Source organism: Parasteatoda tepidariorum, chromosome 7, assembly GCF_982258835.1.
Source record: "Parasteatoda tepidariorum strain Cologne lab strain chromosome 7, Ptep-v5.0, whole genome shotgun sequence".
In the NCBI taxonomy this organism is placed as follows: Eukaryota; Metazoa; Arthropoda; class Arachnida; order Araneae; family Theridiidae; genus Parasteatoda; species Parasteatoda tepidariorum.
Window position 1 is genome coordinate 1,780,387 of NC_141761.1, and position 19,898 is coordinate 1,800,284.

General features: G+C 31.1%; 1 protein-coding gene across 1 annotated transcript in view; it reads left to right on the forward strand.

Annotated features, from left to right (window-relative positions):
* Positions 1–9,325: 9,325 nt before the first annotated feature.
* The window catches only part of LOC107445333 (breast cancer anti-estrogen resistance protein 3 homolog), a 76,963-nt gene continuing 66,390 nt past the window's right edge, over positions 9,326–19,898 (forward strand). The window contains exon 1 of the mRNA XM_087167008.1: positions 9,326–9,436. The gene's annotated coding sequence lies outside the window, so the exon portion shown is untranslated. The remainder of the gene's footprint in view (positions 9,437–19,898) is intronic.

Here is a 19,898-nt window from a genome sequence, read left to right on the forward strand (position 1 = left end):
AAAACTGGACGGATTTTTAATCTGTTTTATTCCTCTATAGAAATACCAAAATTTGCCTAGAAAAATCTAGAAAATTGTTTGAAACGAAAAGTCAGAATTTAATTTTAAATTTAATTCCTTATTTAATAACATTCACTACAATATTAAGAACATCTGTTTTTCCATTCAATTTTGTTTATCAGTATAGAACTATTTTAAATGTTCATATCTTACACAATTTTATAAATTGATCCAAAAATTATTTAACTATATTGAATATTTTAGAAGTTTGGCAAAACGCAAGACGAAAAGTTTATAAAAATGGAACCAGACAAAAATTTAGAAATTAGTTTTCAGAATTTCTCCCCTTTATCTTAAAAAGTTGAATCTCTTTAAAAAGACGCAAATATAGAATTACAATGAATATGTTTAATTTGAAAGCTTCAAGATACATCCAGATTTTCACAATAAGAATGCTAGTTTCTTCTAATTGCTGTGGCACTAATCTGAATCAGGATAAGTTTGGCAAAATGAACACTTACATAAGCAATTTAAAAGACTGAGTGATCTTCCGATGTTTTCAATTATACTAGCCTAAAGGATAACTTGAGACAAAATACCTTAGCAGAGTTAAAATCTTAAATTCTTCTAGATGACTTCATAAAACGTCTCACAATATCTTAATTAGAATTCATATTTCGCGAAAAGAAATATTTGCTTTAAGATCTTTGATATTCAGTGAGAAAATCTGTGTGCCTGGTGTATAGGAAATCAGCGTACCAGGAGATGCTCTCTGAACACCAGATTTATTTTAAAATTATAGTTTTGAATCAAACAGTATTTGATTTAACCTATATTTATTGGAATTTTGACACATTATTAAAGAGTTGGCGGGAGAAGGTTTAAAAATAAATAGAAAGTTAAAATTTATGAAAATCTGCTCCTTGACATTCTTAATTTAGTAATATTACAGTCAAAATTTAAAATGTTTTTAATTATATCTTCTTGTATTTAAATTCGTAAGACTATTCATTTAAAAGCAAACAAACTAAAAACTAATAGCAAAGATCTAGAATATCTGTATCAGTCTAGATCATTTACTTTGAGTAGTCAATTAATGTGAAAAGGCATTAAATAAACATTCCACAATATATATATATATATAAAAAAAAGAAAGAGTTCTTGACCTGTTATAGAGTAGTCGTAATTCAACTCGTGGCGACATCTGAGGCTCATTTTCATGCAGTAAACCATTAAGTGTAGATTCCAGTAGAAGTGAATTCTGAAAGAAAACAAACTGTCAATTTCACGATTAGAGATTGTACAAATAGAAATTTAATTTAAAAATCGCTTAAATGTTATCTGAATAACAGTTCAAACCTGACGTAAGCTCTTTAAAGTTTCATTTTTAAGAATTGTTTCATAATGTCTTCTTAACTTAATGGCACTTATCACTAAAATTGATGGGACTTAAATTTAGGTCATTGTAAGAAATTTTTTTTTAACCGCAATGAAATGCAATAAAAGTTCAATAATAGTTACTTAGAACTCTCCAAGGTACTACTTAGAAAAAACTAGTATTTACAATTAATAAAAAAAAGTTTAATTTTGAAACGTAACTAGATTTAAAATATTGCATACATTATTATACTTTAAGGCTTTACAAATTACTAACAGAACAAAGTCAACCAGAATTTGAATAAGATGAGAATCAGACAAAATTTTAATCTGGGCTGTCATGGTTTCAGAAACACGAACATTTTAAAATCATTTGATAAACTTCCTAGAACACCTGAAGTTTCTTCTAAGGAATTTTGTCAACCGGTTAACAATATACCAACATATTAAACGAACTTTTGACCGGTTCTAGTTAGCGCATGTTCAGTGTTAAGGTCAACTAATGAGATCTGGCTTGTATTATCGTATCAAATCTATTGCAGTGCGCGTGAACTCTTGTAAAAATAAAAAAAACTACCGTTGACTATCAAGGCTTTAAAATTAAATAAAATACATTTGGTGTATGTTCTATATTACCAATAGGAATTTTGGACTGCGAGGAGGTAAAGGTCTCATGGCCAGAAACTAATATTAAATTAGAGACTTATTTGACGTTTTAATTTGCATAAAAGTTTAAGAAGCCGAGATAAAGATTTCTTTAATTGAATACAAAAATACGAAGCATTCTGCCAGAAAACTCTTCCACTTCGTATTGTTCTTGCATCTTATTTTTGGCAATTTAGAATGCTAATTGCAGTATCTGTTTAGATGTTTATTATTAATTTACTGAAAATTTAATTCCTCCTTGCCTTTCGTAAAGTTTATAAAAAGACCATTTATCATGCTACATAATTTAACTTTAAATTACACGTCTTCAAAAATTAAATTTCGCATTTAACTGGTAAATTGCGTATTTAAAAGTCCCAAAATTTCTAGTGCTGAGTGTCTAAATGTCTAAGAATAGAGAAGTTAATTAGCATGGAAATTTCTAACCAGGAGACAAGATAACATTTGCTGTCTCATGCCCTGCTGTTATCATCCAATGAAAACTTATGATTATAATAGATGTAAGATTAGTGTGAAATATCCCCCCCCTCCCCAATAATCACTCATTTCGGTATAAAGTTAAGTTTTTACCTTTGAGTTGTGGTATTTCAAAACTTATTTAACTCCAATTATAGAAAATGTTTCATATACTAATTTTAGGCAAATATTAATTTAAAGAGTCAAACAATATTTAATCTTCACTTAAAAGCCAGAAATAGAGTTTGCGCCTAATGAATTTTACTAAACAAATATTTCACAGAATATGATACAGCTGACATACACACACAATGATGCGATGTCTTTAAAGACAGAATTCATTTCTCGTCACTTCTGGTAATCAAGAAAATGTTGATAGTCCCTTCCATACTAGCAAATTCTCCGTTCAACAATATCCATGCAGCAAGTTCCTTCCAAACTGTGAAATTATCATTATCCAGGCTGCTAGTTAGATCAATCACTCGACCAAACGGACGTCACGGAGATATTTTAGTTATTTATTGCGTAAGGAGTAGTGGTTTCTTAACGCTTAAAAGCAATTTTTACATTAAAAACGGTTTGAAAAATTTGTTTTGAAAATAGTGTTACCATACGCCAGAAAAGGTTACAATACACTAGAAAAGGTTAACCAAACGAATATTACATTAAATTTTTTTTAAATAGCCTCTAGATGCTTCAATCATCTAGAAATTTAAGAATACTTTTCCACTATTTTTCAAAAAATAAGTAATATAAAATTTAAATAGAACTATCACTTGATAATATACTTAAACTGCAGCAATAGACAAGTTATATCACTGTATTTAAAGTGTAATTATTTTAAAGAAATTTAGTGTTTTGATGAAAGTCCAAAAGTAGCTTACAAGAAATGGATTAAAATTATTTAAAATAACTTATCAAAATCCCAGTTCGTGAGACTTAAAAAATTTCGGGAAACTTTTCATTTGAAATTAAATTATTTATTTTAAAGTTAACAAGACATTCAACGGCCACGAAGCTAAAGATTCAAATATAAACTTTTTATTTTATAATCACATCATACAAAAATATGGCTGAATATATAAGAACGAAAGCAAACTTACCTACTAATATTGAATAACCAACAGAAGTTCAGTACCACAATTTTGACTTGGCACAATCTTAAATGCGTGGGTCAAGAACTACAAACCAACTGATCAAGTTTCTCAGAGTAACTATCCAGGAACGGATATCTGCTCTTTCATCTAAATTGAAGAAAGGGAAGGGAGTTAACATTAAGTTAAATCTCAGAATGAACAATTGACAATCAAGTCTGGGTTATACCTAAAGATAAATCGCAAGTTGATACATAAAAGGGAACAAATTGAAGATATCGAAAAAAATATTTACAAAAGATTGAGCGACTTTTATATAAGAGGTTGGGTACTTTGGATCGCATTAGTTTGCTCATTTTTGTCACAAAAACTTTTCTTTTGCAGCCTCCTTGAGGTGGCTGATTCGAATCCCGCCGTAACCCAGGATGTGATGTCCTTTAAAATGTTCTATATGTCCTACTAGACAAAGGTTTATAAGCCTGAATTGAGCAATCAAACCTGCAAATGTAATTTCATGAAATCCTCCTCGACCGGAAAGAATTTTTCCATCTCTGATGGATCCCGCAGTGGACTGATCGTTAAGACACGATTCCCAGCATATCACCGAAGTCAAGCATCACTGGCAGGGGGTCAGTGTGCAACCACTTAGATCAGTCTGTGCAAGATCAGAGGGTGTGCGGTATGGGTCCGCATTAAACTGTTCTGCCTTAAAGTGTTAGACTTCACGCTTAGGCCGTCGGATGCTCTCCAAAAGTGTCGGTATTGGTACACCCTATTTGTTGTTTATAGTTCTGCCCATCGAAAACCATGCAATAAATCATTTTTTTAAAAAATCCTTAATAGCTGAGTATTTCGTTGCTCAGCTATATTCGCTATAATTTCAGCTCATCTCTCTCGAGCGGGTAGAGATAGCGGGTCCCATCGTTCAACCTGGTGTCTTTGTGATGTCCTGATGCTTACTATCTGTTCTTAAATCTGACAAATGACTTATGAGCCACTTCTGTTATGAGCAATATACTAGTAATATTTTGTCATTTTTGATCATATCAATTACTCAAAATATTTATCAAACAAAGTTCTTAACAAACTTAGTCGAATAATATTATTACAATAATTGATAATAATTATATAAATAAATATATTATTTTTTAATAAGGATAGAGGAAACTTTGAATTGTATATTGCTTCTAATTATTGGGTCAATCTAAATTTGGATAAGTTTGGCAAAATTAAAGCTTAGGTAAGAATTTCCGAAGTCATCGCCCAATGTTTCCAATTATACTAGCCTAAACGATAACTTGAAATAGACAGTAAAATATCTTCGAGTTAAAAATCTTAAAAAATTTTCTCGATGACTACATAAAAAGATCCCACAACATCTTACTTAGAATTAAAATTTCGAAAAAGGAAAGACTTTCTTCATATTCGGTGAGGAAATCGGAATGTTGCATAGGAAGACAGTGAACATGGAGATGTTATCTATATGCCCGATATTTTAAAATTTTACTTTTGAATCTAACAGTATTTGCTTTAACCAATATTTATTGGAATTCTGTAAATTTGACATTAAAAAGTTGGCGGTGAAGGCTTAAAGAATAAATAGAAAGTTATAAGTCACAAAATTCTGCTCTTCTGCATTCATTGTATAGGAATATTACAATCAAAATTTAAATGACATGTTTTTAATTATATCCTAATGTTTTAAGAAAATTCATAAGACTATTCACTAAAAAAAGGAAAGTAACATCAAAGATCTTAAATATCTGGATCAGTCTAGATCATTCACAATGTGCAGACAATTAATGTGAAGTGTACAAACTAAATAAATTCCTCAAAATATGAAGAGTTCTCGACCTGTATAGAGTCGTCCAGATTCAACTCATGTCATCTGAGGATCATTTCCATACAATAAACCATTAGGTGAAGATTCCAATTTTTAGTGACTTATAATTCGGAAAGAAAGCAAATTGTAAATTTCACGATTTGAGATTAAACAAAAAGAAGTTTCATTTAAAAAACTACTTAAACGTTACCTGAATAACAGTTTAAACCTGACGAACACTTTACGAAATGAAACTAATGACTTTTTAAACAACTTTTCACTAAAATTGATGGGACTTAAAATTTTTTTAAAAGTAATTAAGAAAATTTCTAAAACTGACATGAAATGCAATTCAAGTTCAACAATTAATACACTCCAAGGTGTTACTTAGAAAAACCAATATTTACAATTAAGAAAAGTTTAACAGTTTAAGTTTGAGACGTAACTAGACTTAATATATAGTACACATTATAATACATCACAATTATTAACAGAAGTTCAAAAGACATAGTCGAACGGATCTTGAACAGTACCAGAATCTGACAATCATGGTATCATGGTTTTATATACACAATGGTTGAGTACAAGGTAAAGCCCAAGGTTTTGCTTGCCCAAAATAGTTGTGAAAACTTTTGTCTTTAGCCAGATTTCTTTTAACATTCTTTAAAAAATTTTTGAAAGAGTTTATTATTTACAGAAATCTAACTTTAACTATTAAATGTAGATCAATGTCTTAAATTTAATAAAAAACGATCAAAAATAAATTTTAGAGTTTGTCTTAACGCTCACGCTGCCTAATTTATCAAAATAAATTAAAACATTACGCAGTTTTATTTCATACTTTCAAGTATATATATTTTAGAATTGACGCATACATAAATTTTTTACCAAAGTATTTTCTAGATTAAAAATTAGATAAAAAGCTTGACAGAGGAAATCTAAGAATCATAAAAACAGAATTTTAAAAATCCTTCGTTAAATGATTTATTTTATGAAAAACATACTGTAAATATTCAATTTGCAGAATAATAGGAGTAATGAAATTTACAACCAGAAACAGAGTTTGCGCCTGAAGAACTTTACTAAACAAATATTTTACAGAATATAATACAAATAATCATACAATTACTAAGACGAAAATTACGATATTTACTTTAGCTAGATGTTTAAAACTTTCAAAACATGTTGTTAAATAATGACAAAAGTGAGACATTTGGGACTAGCATTATGCCTTAGCACTAAATAATCTAACCAAAAATTGAATACAATAAAATCAAAATGATGACAAATTTCGGACATTCATAAATTACTTTAGCAAAATCCTAGTTCTAGAGATTTAAAAAATTGAGTGAAACTGGTTTAATTTGAAATTAAATAATTTATTTAGAGTTACGAAGCTGAAGAGAATCGTACATTAACTTTTCTTTTAAATATGAAAATAAATTCACGTAAAAATTGCTGAAACATAAAAATGAAAGTAAACTTATCTGTAAACATTCAACAAACAATCGAAGATGTGTCCCACAAATTTGAGTATTCAATGCGTGGGTGAAGAACGAACGAATGTTGCTCTATTTATATGAGAGGACGGGTTCTTGGGATCGCATCCGTCAGTTTGTTTTTGTCACAAAACAATTTTTTTTTCTTTTGCAGCTTCCTTGACCGCAAAGGATTTTTTTTTAAATCTGTGACGGGTTCAGCAGTGGACTGATCGTTAAGACACGGATCCCAGCAGATTACCGAAGTCAAACATCACCAGCTTAGCTACGGTCAGTGTGCGGGTGGGTGACCACTTGGAGCAGTGCCGGATTAAGCGTCCTAGGCCATTCAAATTTTTGGGGCCCTTAGATTAAATTTGTTTGTAATTATTTATTGACCAAATAGAATTACGAACACTAAATAATTATAAAACACTAAAACAATTATGAGACACTTCAATTGAGGCACTAAATAACTTCTTTTTCATTTAAAACGTCTCAATAATATTACCAACACTTAATTCTTTGCTTCTTGTTTAAACAAGTCACAGCTGGCTATAGTACTGCCTTCAATTTTTCTGAACGCAAATCAAAATGGCAAATTTGAACTTAAAAAATATTGATAAATCTTATAGTACATAAACTATAATAATACTTATAAATAATAACTAAAATAAAAAACTAAACTCAGCTGCACGACAGCCCATAGAGGGCCAAGGCCTACTGTGCCCATCTCAGTTATCTTGACTTTGGGCTCTGGGGTGCAGGAGCAGATGTTCCGGTCTGGTGGACAGCCGAACTCGAAACCCCCAGTGTTTAGTTCCCAAGCATGCTTGGTACTCATATATCGACCCACTGAAGGAATGAAAGGCTGAGTTAGCCTTGCCCGGCCCGAGGATCGAACCAGGGACCTGTGGCACGACAGCGCTTTTTTTTAATCATTAATTGCTAAATTTTTCGTTGCTTAGCTATTTTCACTATAATTCTATTATTTCAGCTCATGTCTCTCAAGAAACAGAGGATAAAAGGGAGAAGTTTATAGATCCTCTTCATCAACTGAATTCTGTGATCGAGCGGGTAGAGATAGCGGGTCCCATCGTTCAACCTGGTGTGTCTGTGATGTCCTGATGCCTACTATCTGCTCTTAAATTTGACGAATGACTTATAAGCCACCTCTGTTATGAGCAATATAGTAGTAATATTTTATTTGTCATTTTTGATCGCAACAATTACTCAAAATTCTTATCAAGCAAAATACTAAACAAACTCGGTCGAGTAATATTATTATTGTAATAATTGATAATAATTATATAAATAAATTAATCTATTTTTTGATAAGGGTAGAGAAAACTTTGAATTGTATAGTATAAAAGTTTTTAGATAATTTTGAACGATGTAACTTTAGATGGCAAAATTCACAATTTAGAACAAAATCATTCGAATATTTTTTAAAAAATTAAAATTTTAAACTTAGGTTTTTAAATTTTTTTAAAATTTCAATTCGACTATTTGAATATTGTTCGAACACACTCTCATTTAAATATTTTTCTTACAGACTTCCTTTTTTTTTCAATATTAAACCACGCCATCTTTTTTTTCAGTACTCTAACCAAATGTGACTGGAAGAGTTTTCTAGCAATTGTCTTATCTCCCTTTTGATCAATTATCCAACCCACTATCTTTTTATTGGTACTTGGACCTGCTATCATTTCATCAGTACTCAAACTAATTTTTTTATCGGTACTAGAATCCACTCATTTTTACCGGTTCCCGAACTCGCTATCATTTGTTCAATGCTGGATTCCTTTATCATTTGATCGTTATACTTAAATCCACTCTCTTTTATCGGTTTTCGAACTTGTTATCACTTGTTCCTTACTGAATTCTACTATAATTTAATCATTACTTGAAGAATCCACTATCTGTCATCGGTTCCCGAACTCGCTATCATTTGTTCAATGCTGGATTCTATTATAATTTGATCATCACTTAAATCCACTCTCTATTATCGGTTCTCGAACTCGCTATCATTTGTTCCTTACTGGATTCTACTATAATTTAATTATTACTTGAAGAATCCACTATCTGTTATCGGTACCACGGAGGAAGTAGCATACCGTCTGGAGATCAGTGGACCCAACTTCCAGAAGATGTCGATGGTGTTTATAAGAATAAAAATGTATTTAAATAAATAATAAATAAGAAAAATGAAATTTTAAAATGCCAGATTATTTGTTAGATTGTAAGTTATTTCAAAGCATTTACAATACTTAAATTTTTTTAATGCTTTATTACAATTCAGTGCGTTTTTTTTTCAAAGGATCGATCGCAAGTTAACAGGTTACGTCCCGGTGGGCGAGTTCATCTCTGCATGTTTTATTTGTCCCACAGTGGTAATGATTGTAAGACACGGTTCCCAGTAGGTCACCGAAATCTTGCATTTCTGGCAGCTTTGATCAGCCCGTGGAGGGACCGAGGGTGTGCTGAATCATTCCTCGTTGAACTGTTCTACAGTATAGTACTCGACTGCAACAAGTTGAAAGGTATTTTTCTAAACTTTTAGATAATTCATGAATTATGTTAACAATCTCACTACATGTATTGCACGTTCTTTAAGCAAAATAAAAGCTATGAAAACCTAATTAAGATCTATAAAGACACAAGTGAGTTCTTTAGCAATAATTTCTATCGAAAGTGAAACCGCGGAAGCAATTGATTTTGAAAGAGTCTGTTGCATCTGTTAAAGCACGAAAAAATACATTTTAATGTTTATATGTTTCTTTATCATAAAATATTACATTGATTAAAAATATTATGTTTAATAGATATTAGAATACTTGAGGTAATATCCTCATTCAATAAACTGACGGCTTTCTTTTTTAAACCTTGAAATCGTTAAATGTTATTTATCTTGTGTTTCTTCACCGCTTTCCTGATTATACCGAGTTAAATCTGGTGTGTATACACTGCAAATATTTATCATCCCGAGTTAAATCTGGTGTGTATACACTGCAAATATTTATCATCCCGAGTTAAATCTGGTGTGTATACACTGCAAATATTTATCATCCCGAGTTAAATCTGGTGTGTATACACTGCAAATATTTATCATCCCGAGTTAAATCTGGTGTGTATACACTGCAAATATTTATCATCCCGAGTTGAATCTGGTGTGTATACAGTGCAAATATTTATCATCCCGAGTTAAATCTGGTGTGTATACACTGCAAATATTTATCATCCCGAGTTAAATCTGGTGTGTATACACTGCAAATATTTATCATCCCGAGTTAAATCTGGTGTGTATACACTGCAAATATTTATCATCCCGAGTTAAATCTGGTGTGTATACACTGCAAATATTTATCATCCCGAGTTAAATCTGGTGTGTATACACTGCAAATATTTATCATCCCGAGTTGAATCTGGTGTGTATACATTGCAAATATTTATCATCCCGAGTTAAATCTGGTGTGTATACACTGCAAATATTTATCATCCCGAGTTTAATCTGGTGTGTATACATTGCAAATATTTATCATCCCGAGTAAACTCGGGCATAACAGAATTCGTCACGTTTTCACTCGGCCGGAAGCAAAGCAAAAAGTAATTATAATCTGGTGTGATTGAAAGTTTTGCTGTTTGTGGGACAGCAAATCTGTTTTGATGTACGATGGTTGCTGAATTTACACAGAAAAAAGAGTAAAAAAAATGACGATCGAAAGTAATGCTGGTGATTTTTCAGATTATGCAAATGTGAACATGTACGACGACTAATATTTAACTTTTTTCATTTGCCCGAGATAATACGGGACTGTTGGTAAATTAAATAGTTTTGACACATAAAAAAATTAAAATTTCATGAGTATTATGTTTTTGCCTTAGTTCCTTGTATTTATTAACCTTTTTGAAGTCCGTGGTAAGTATACTTACCACCACGTTTTACCACTTTTAATTTAGGTTTCCATTTTTCAATAACTTCAGCTTTCTTGAAGTGAGTTTGAATAAAATTGGTAACCATTTGTCACTTTTAAAAAACGTATAAAAGTTATAAAATACATAATTCCTTTTGAAGTTTGTAGCATTTAAAGAATTCATTTTATAAATAAAGAAAAATAAAAGTCAGTAAGTTCCTGATAGGTCATGTCAAATATATTTAAGACCAAAAAAATCTGATTTTTCTAAACTAAATGAGTTTTTTTTTTCTTATATCAATTACTGTTCTTAAAACAATTTCAATTCCAAAAATACTTTAATTTACCTTTACTAGAAATAAAGGGCCCATTAAAGGGTTAATGAAATTTAAAAAAAAATAGGTTGATTTTTAGCATTTTTCTTCTTCAAAGAAATTGGTAACGGAAACGGTTAAATCAACTTTCAGGATTGATTTAGATTTTATTAATTTCTGATAGTAACATTGTTATTTGAAATATGAAGAGCAATTTTATACATCCTTTTGACCACACCAGAGAGAGAATTGAAACTGTCTTTTTTTGTGTTCAAAAAATAAGTCTAAAAAATGTTTTTAAAAAAAGTGTTTAAAAAATAAGTTTAAAAAATGTTTTAAAAAAAAGTGTTTAAAAAATAAGTTTAAAAAATGTTTTAAAAAAAAGTGTTTAAAAAATAAGTTTAAAAAATGTTTTAAAAAAAGTGTTTAAAAAATAAGTGTAAAAAATATTTTAAAAACGGTGTTTAAAAAATAAGTTTAAAAAATGTTTTACAAAATGTATTTAAAAAATAAGTTTAAAAAATGTTTTAAAAAATGTGTTTAAAAAATAAGTTTAAAAAATGTTTTAAAAAATGTGTTTAAAAAATAAGTTTAAAAAATGTTTTAAAAAATGTGTTTAAAAAATAAGTTTAAAAAATGTTTTAAAAAAAGTGTTTAAAAAACAGTTTGAAAAATGTTTTTAAAACAGTGTTTAAAAAATGTTTTAAAAAAATGTGTTTAAAAAATAAGAATAATTTGTACGCATCAGTTAAAGGTATTCGGTTGATCAGATCAAATCGGTATCAGATCAAATCAGATTCGGTATCAGATTTGTAGGTGAATGATAATTTACCACAAGTGTTTTAACTATAGGATGAATAACACTGATTGGTTAACAAATGAAAACTATAGCATTGCCATGTTTGAAAAATGTTCAAGTTATATAGAATAATGGAATCGTTTGATATTTGATAATCTTTGCACTTTCATAAATAAGAGTTTGGAAAAAGCCAACCTACTTTAAGCGCTGAAGAGTTTTGTCCTTCATGCATAGGAACCACACCAACCCTTGAAGGACTGGTTTACATTATGCCTAAGGAAACTAGCCTTCTTCCCCTATGTATATTCTTTGGTTAAGGTTTTATATCTGGCTTGAAAATGACTTTTAAAACAAAATATTAACTAACAGTATTGAGGAGTTGAATCATTTTCAAGCATATCAGTATGTAAAGTAGCTGGAGCCTTTATTATATACATACCTTGCTAATGGCAACACCAGTCAAACTAAACGTGTTTCAAATACCGTGCTACAAGAGTTTCTTAAATACTGTAGGTAAAATGTGTCGTTATTTCATTGTCAATCGAAATTTAGTACTCATTTCGACGTAAAACGAAACAACAGACGCAGAATTAAGAAAAGAAACTAATGATACGGAATTTAAAAGTTTATACTTTTACGCGTAAAATAGAAAAAAATAGGGTGCATCACTCCAGCTAAAAAATTATATCACCATCGAAAATTCCCCACACGTCTAATGAAAATGTTGTGCTTTTATTGTTTTCGTCTAAAATAAAAATAATAAAATTAATTTTTCTATTTCTTTTATTTAACTTAGTTACCGCTGCTGAGCAGCAGACCCAATTTAGGTTTACGATTACTCATGAACTCCGTAGCCTTGTCATATTGAAACCAATCCAGAAGACAAGGGAACTCCTGGATTAAGTAATAGGAGAAATTTTGCCTTCGTTATGGACTTCTTGAGCCGCAGTGGCTGACGGGAAGGAGACTATAACCCGTAATCCGTCTACCACTGAGGATATTTTACGTCAGCTCTGGTCGGTGCGAGCCGGGTTCATTATAGAATAATAGTAGAAATAAACTTATAATTGTAGTAGAAAGCAACATTAAGAAAGGACGATAAGTAACTGTTACAAGTATATAAGTAAAAAAAAAAGTAAATTAATAAATAATTTATGGATTGAATTAATTTTTTGCGGTTAAATTGTTAAAATAATTAATTTTATAAGAAATCTACCTTCCCGGAGGACTTTTTGACGAAACTAACCCGCATTTGCGTTGCATAGACAGGAAAACCACAAAAACCTCCCACTGTTAGCTCGACGGCGAGGGGAATCTAACCTATAATCCGTCTACCGTTGAGGATATTTTAAGTCAGCAATTTGTTTAATGCGAACTGGTTGCGGAATTCTTATCGAGCTGCCATTGCTGGGATTCGAACCCGGGGTTCGAATTGGAAGGCGAACACTCTATCCCCTGAGTCACCACGGCTCTTTTTTTTCCTACTTTAAATATGAGACAAATTTAAAAACTTGAATCTTAAAGTTATTAATGTAGTTTTTGTTTCTTAACATTGACAATCCGCCAAATTCAAAGCAATATTATAGAAAGGATAAACAAAAGTTGTGTGAAGCAATTTTCTAAAGCAGTATCACCATAAATAATATCTCTCACCAGACAATTCCGGTAAAAGTAAATAAGAAGATATTACATATCAACAATAGTTCCTCCGTTGCCATTCAGTGTAATAGTAATTCTAAATAATAGCACAAATGTCGTCTTCATTCTTTATCCAATGTATAAATCACGCATGTCTTAGAACAAGATTAAAAAAAAAAAAAAGGAATGCATGTAATATTCCAACTGATTAGCGTCTGCTGTTTCTCACGAGCTGCTGTATACAGCAATCTGACTTGATGTTCCCTACGGTTTGAGCAATTTCTGTAACCATAGCAACTGTTGTACATCATCGCTCAATCTGAAAACCACCCAAAACACATTACCAGATCGTAAAACGCATAACATGCTTTCAAGAGAGGACAAGAAAATAAAAAAATAAAACACTTACATACTTTGAAAATTGGAGGAAAAAAATGTGCACTTTTAAATTAATAAAATTCGACCAGAGGAATTGTATATAATTTTTAAAATACAGTTATGTGTACAGTGCTCCAAAAAAAGAATAATAATAAAAAAAAGAAAGAACAAACGGACCGCCCTGAATAACTTTTGATCCAGTGATCGGATCTTCACGTTCTAGCTCTCAAACTCAATAGTTCCAGGGAGTAACCTCAAATATGTTAATTAACCCCTTAACGCACAAACCGGTCAAAAAAAATTTTTTTAATGTAAAAAATAGCACACTTTATACACTTTCCTCCTGGTTCAACTTTTCTTTTGGCGGACAATTTTGATATACTGCACTTTTGTTCCATGGAAAATGGCTATATTTTATTCTTGAATAAATAAGTGTTATAGCTTACAGTCCTATGTAAATGATAAATATCAATAAAACGATTTTTTCTTCTTAAGTAATGCGAAACATCAGCATTTTTCGACTTTCCTGCCATCTGCAATATTCCTTTGATACAGAACACCCAATTTATTTACCCTCATAATAAATGTATAATTAGGTTTTAAATTTTTTTTTCAGGGTGTGCAATACTTTAGAATAAGTACTAATAAAAATCTATGTTTTATAACAACTATTTTTTAAATTTAAATTAGTCTCTCTAACTCTTCTGTAATAAAATAAGCTTTGACGTTTTATATATTTAAGAAAATCGCACAATGATCAATAAAAAATTTACGTTTAACTTATTATTTCAAATTTCAGTTCAACTTCTCGAATAGATATTTTTGTACTTGCTTCATTTGTTTTTTCATTGAATTTTCATTTTGATTTATAAATAAGATAATCTCGCGCACTATATAACCTCATTTGCAAAACATTTAAAAAGAAATTTGCTTTAGTCATAAAATTAAACTTAATTTTTTTAAATAAACTGTTTTAGAAAAAAAAATATGAAGGCCATCTATCCCTTTCTTGAAAAGTCAAAAAATTGGGAAATCTGAAAAAAAGCATGTTGACAAAGTATATATATATTTTTGTACGCCTATTGCTTTTTGAATGTTAGCTCCCTTATGTATTTTAGTAAAAATCCGATTATAAGAACAAAGGTTTTTTTAGGTATTGCTCCTTTATTTTTGAGTTCCCCGACCATAAGTTGTCGTTTTGTCGAACAATAAGAAGTCACAGGACAAAATATCGTCTTGATGTTTATGCACAAAGACCACATTTTCGTTACTTGAAAACGAAAACCACGGAAACCTGCCACGGTTAACCTGATGGCAAAGGGACTCTAACCCATGATCCGTCTACCGCTGAGGATGTTTCACATCAGCACTGTTGTCGGTGCAAGCCTGATTCGGAATTCGTATCGGTCAGTCTTCGCTGGGATTCGAACCCGGTTTACCTCATTGGAAGGCGAACGCTCGTTCCCCTGAGCCATCACGGCTTCTTTTCATACATCATGAACAACAAAATCAGAGAAAGATTAACTATTTTGATTTGTCATTTATTTTTTCATAGATATTTTTTATTCCTTTGAAATTCGCATAGCTATTTTGTTTGAAAATGATTGCTACAGCCTGATTCTTGCCAATTTGATTTCTATTACTTGCATTAAGTATTACCCTATTTCTTATCATAAATAAAAAAGTAAAATTGTAAAAGCAAATAAAATAAATTACATTCTATTTTATTTATGATGTAAATTTTATAGCTGATTTTTCTCTTTAGAATGTTAACGCTTTAAAACATTAAATTTAATCGAGAATCATATAATGTTTTTTATTATAGATAATCTGGTAAATAAATTTTTTATATTTATTACACTTTAATTTAATGATTAAAAATAATAGCAATGATTTAAAGATGTAGTGTTTTTAAGCGTCTAATGGCTAGATGACTATGGCTATTAATTCCCACAGATCTTCAGATGATGCCTGTTGAGTACGATTACTCGAAAATTGTCACTTTTCCTTTTATTAATATTTTTCCTAAAATTCTTCATTAATTAAAATTATTTTTATTACGTAAAAAGTTTTCATAGAAAATGTTTTAGATAAATTGTAGAATTTTTTTTATATTTATTTTTAATTAAGAGACCTTTTTTTTCTTTCTTTTTTTTGCAAGCTAAGATCGAGCCCACTGCAAATCTTTCGAGTAGAAATGTTAAGTGCATGATAAGAATTTAAATATGATAGAATAATGGTATTTTTTTTAACGAAATTCTTTTTTATTCCTTTCGTTTTATTTTAAGCGAAGTTATTAAAACTTCTCCAGTCCGATAAAAGTTTTGAAAAAGTTCTAAAATATTAAGCTCCACGGCATCCAATATTTTATTTATCCCGTATGTAAAACTTTAAATAATAACTAAAATAATACAAACGATGATGAGCGCATTTTAATCAAATTTTAGTTGGATGTCATGTTAGGATTTTTTTTTTTTTATTATTTTTTTTAAAAATTTATTTATTTGAAGAGAAATTATTTAGATTCTTTAAAGTTCAAAATGTAGTTAAAAAAATGCTGAAATTATTAGCACTAGTTTTGATTCTTATGGCGTCTCTGATTCTTCGAATTTTGTAAATGGAACATTTGCACTTTTTCTGTATTCAATAAGAGTTCTCTTTCTGTGAAATACCACACATGTAGAATAAAAATAATATTATTTATTTATTTATTTTTTTGCTTTGATCCTTCAGCGCAACTTTTTGTAATTTATTGAAGAAGAAAAAAAACTGCATTCATGATTCTTTGTGAAACACACATCACAAAGGGATCACCCCTCCCCCATGAAGATATGAGAAAGAAATAAGAGGATGGTCTTTAATGACCCCTTCTCCACCCCACAAATCTCCCTCCCAACAACACTTCTGAAAATAACAACGGACGTTAGAATAGACGTGGAATATTTTTCATACGAGTGTTCCACGTGTTGCCGTTCTCTGGGGTGATTCCACAGGTGCGCCCCCCCCCCCCATAAGATTAAGAATCTCACAAATTGGGACTCCCCTTTAATATAGAAAGAAACTCATGTCTCTCTCTTTGTGGATGAAAATACAATCACGCGACTAAAAATCACACGACTACTTTACTCTGTATCTACGATCGATTTGCCGGCCAGGTGGCCGAGCGGTTAGCGTGCCTGACTGCGAAGCCATAGGCTGCGGGTTCGAATCCCGCTCTGGGCATGGATGTTTCTCTCTCTCTCTCTTTGTGCTGTCCTCTGTTGTGTGTGTGTATGATGTGTAAATGTGGCCCACCCTATAAAACGGGTTTGTGGCAGTGTGGCGTGGGCAATGTTGCTCGCCTCCGTGACTTTGGTTCACAGGTGCCCACTGGGCAACGCGAAATGAGCAACAATTCTGGCGTAGTATAGGCAAAAGAATAATGTTCAGTGCCTGCCATTAGTTTTTAATATACTTCCTATTTGTATTTATTTTCAACGTACTGCATAACAATGATAAAAAAATTGATACAGGAGCATAAACAAGTGCAAACCGGTTTCATCCAGATTAAAACAATACAGCTGTACAGTGATAATTATAATTTTACATTGAATCTTATAGTCCAGGGACTGTATGTCGTGAAAAAGTATTTCTAATATTTTGATTTAATATTTATATTATTTTACTTAATTGGACGCCATACTGTGGAAGAAAATGTTTGTCCTTCTTCTTCACTGATAATATAAGATTTGAAAGAATGAGTTACCTAGAATAAGTCATGGAGTTTCTGTTGCTGAAAAAAACACTTCAAAATATTAAATTACGAACTAATTATTCGAAGAGAACTTCACCGTTGCTCAATCCTAAGTTATCTTCTCATAAATTATTTTTATTTGTATATTTTGAAATTTTCTTTTCAGTATTTGAAACTTCGTGGTTTTGTCTGAACTCACTTTTTCTACACTTTAAATTTTAAGTTAGTAATGAAGGACAAAGAGAATTTGAGAGGAAAATTTTTCCCCTCGGTATGGAGTCCTCTTAATACTAGCAGAATGCCCTAACAACGTACGGGGTGGGAAAAAACGCACCCATAAATTTGTACCGAACAACACTACAAAATCGTGCACAGAGCAGCCATGGCTTAGGAGATTGAGGGTTCGCCTTCCAATGAGGTGAACTGGGTTCGAATCCCGGCGATGGCTGCTCCATACGAATTCCGCATCCGACCACAGTGCTGATGCGAAATATCCTCAGTGGTAGACGGATCATGGAGATCATCAGGCTAACCGTGGGAGTTTCTCGTTGTCTTCCACTCCATATAACGCAAATGCGGTTTAGTTTCATCTAAAAATCTTCCACGCTGGCAAATTTCTCCCAATACTTGATCCAGTAGTTCCCTTGTCTTCTGGATTGGGTTCAAAATAACAAGCTACCGAGCTGAGTTGCCGTAAACCCAAAAAAATTGGGTCGGCTGTTCAATGACTGTTATAAAATAAAATGTATGAAAGGAGTGCAACCTTTGCGTCAAAAATTGAAAGAGGATAAAATTCGGAGAAGATCCCTTTTTCCTGCAACCCTTGACAACAAAATTCATCTTCTTTCACCAAAGAGATGCTCAACTCGGAGGAAAAATATTCGAGTACTTTTTATTACCATTGAGTAGATAAAATTTCTATGTTCTGAATAGAGATCGAGAATCTTTTAAAGTTCTAAAAAAAAAAAATGAGTTCTTTTTGTGCATGAACATCAAGACGATATTTTGTCATGTGAATTCTTATTGTTCGACAAAAGGAAAACTTATGGTCGGATGATTCAAAAATAAAGGAACAATACCTAAAAAAACCTTTGTTCTTATAATCAGATTTTTACGCACTAAAACGCTTAAGGGAGCTAAGATTCACAAAGAAGTAGGCGTACAAAAATATATACTCTTTGACAACATGTTTATTTTCAGACTTTCCAATTTTTTGACTTTTCATGTAAAAGATAGATGGCCTTCATATTTTTTCTAAAACTATATATTTAAAAAAAAATTAAGTTTAATTGTGTGATTAAAACAAATTTCTTTTTTAATGTTTTATAAGTGAGTTTTGTAGTGAGCAAGATTATCACATTTATAAAGCAAAATGAAAATTCAAAGTTTAACTAATATAAAAATAACCATTCGAGAAGTTGAACTTAAATGCGGATTTTTATTGAACTCAAATTTATCCTATTTATTTTTGTGCAATTTATTAGATTGAGCTAAGCAAATTTTTAGCAGTTTATTCCATCAAAATGAAGGCCAACTACATTCAGCGGCATAATGCTGTTGTTCAATTCGACTCATGATATTTAAAATTTTCAACTCTCAAGCTACTCTCTCCTGTACACTTCTGTACATTACTATGTTCAAAAAGAGCTAGAAATTATCACTCATAATATTTTTAAAATGTGTGACAAACTGAATCGCTTATAGTTAAAATTTAAAACAATGACTAACGATTAACTCATCAGAAAATTCCATTTCAGTTCCCTATTTAATGAATGAATGAATTAATATTTAAAGAAAAAGCTGCATTAACATCAACTGTTATCCATATCCATTACAAGTTCAAAAAAATGTATTTGAACTTGAAGGGAGGAATTAAAAAATATTATATTAACGATTGAAAATTTGAACAAAATATAGGGACAGTGTGAACTAATAGAAGGAATTAAAAAATAACAAAACAGATCAAGCATCTCCATCCTTCTTAAACTTCAACTTATTTCAAAGTACCACGACATTCATCTTCCCTAGATACCATCCCACGTTGACATATTTGGCAATGAGCAAGCGGATCGCTTGGCCAAGGAGGGCTGTAGTTATTCAACACCTTCGTCCTCAGCCCTTACCTACTCAGAGAATCAGTCCAAAATCAAAAGCCATCTGTCAAAAAAGTGGAGGATCCCCCCCCCCGCCCTCTCATTACTGGTATGTGGCCAAGAAACCGGGCTCTTC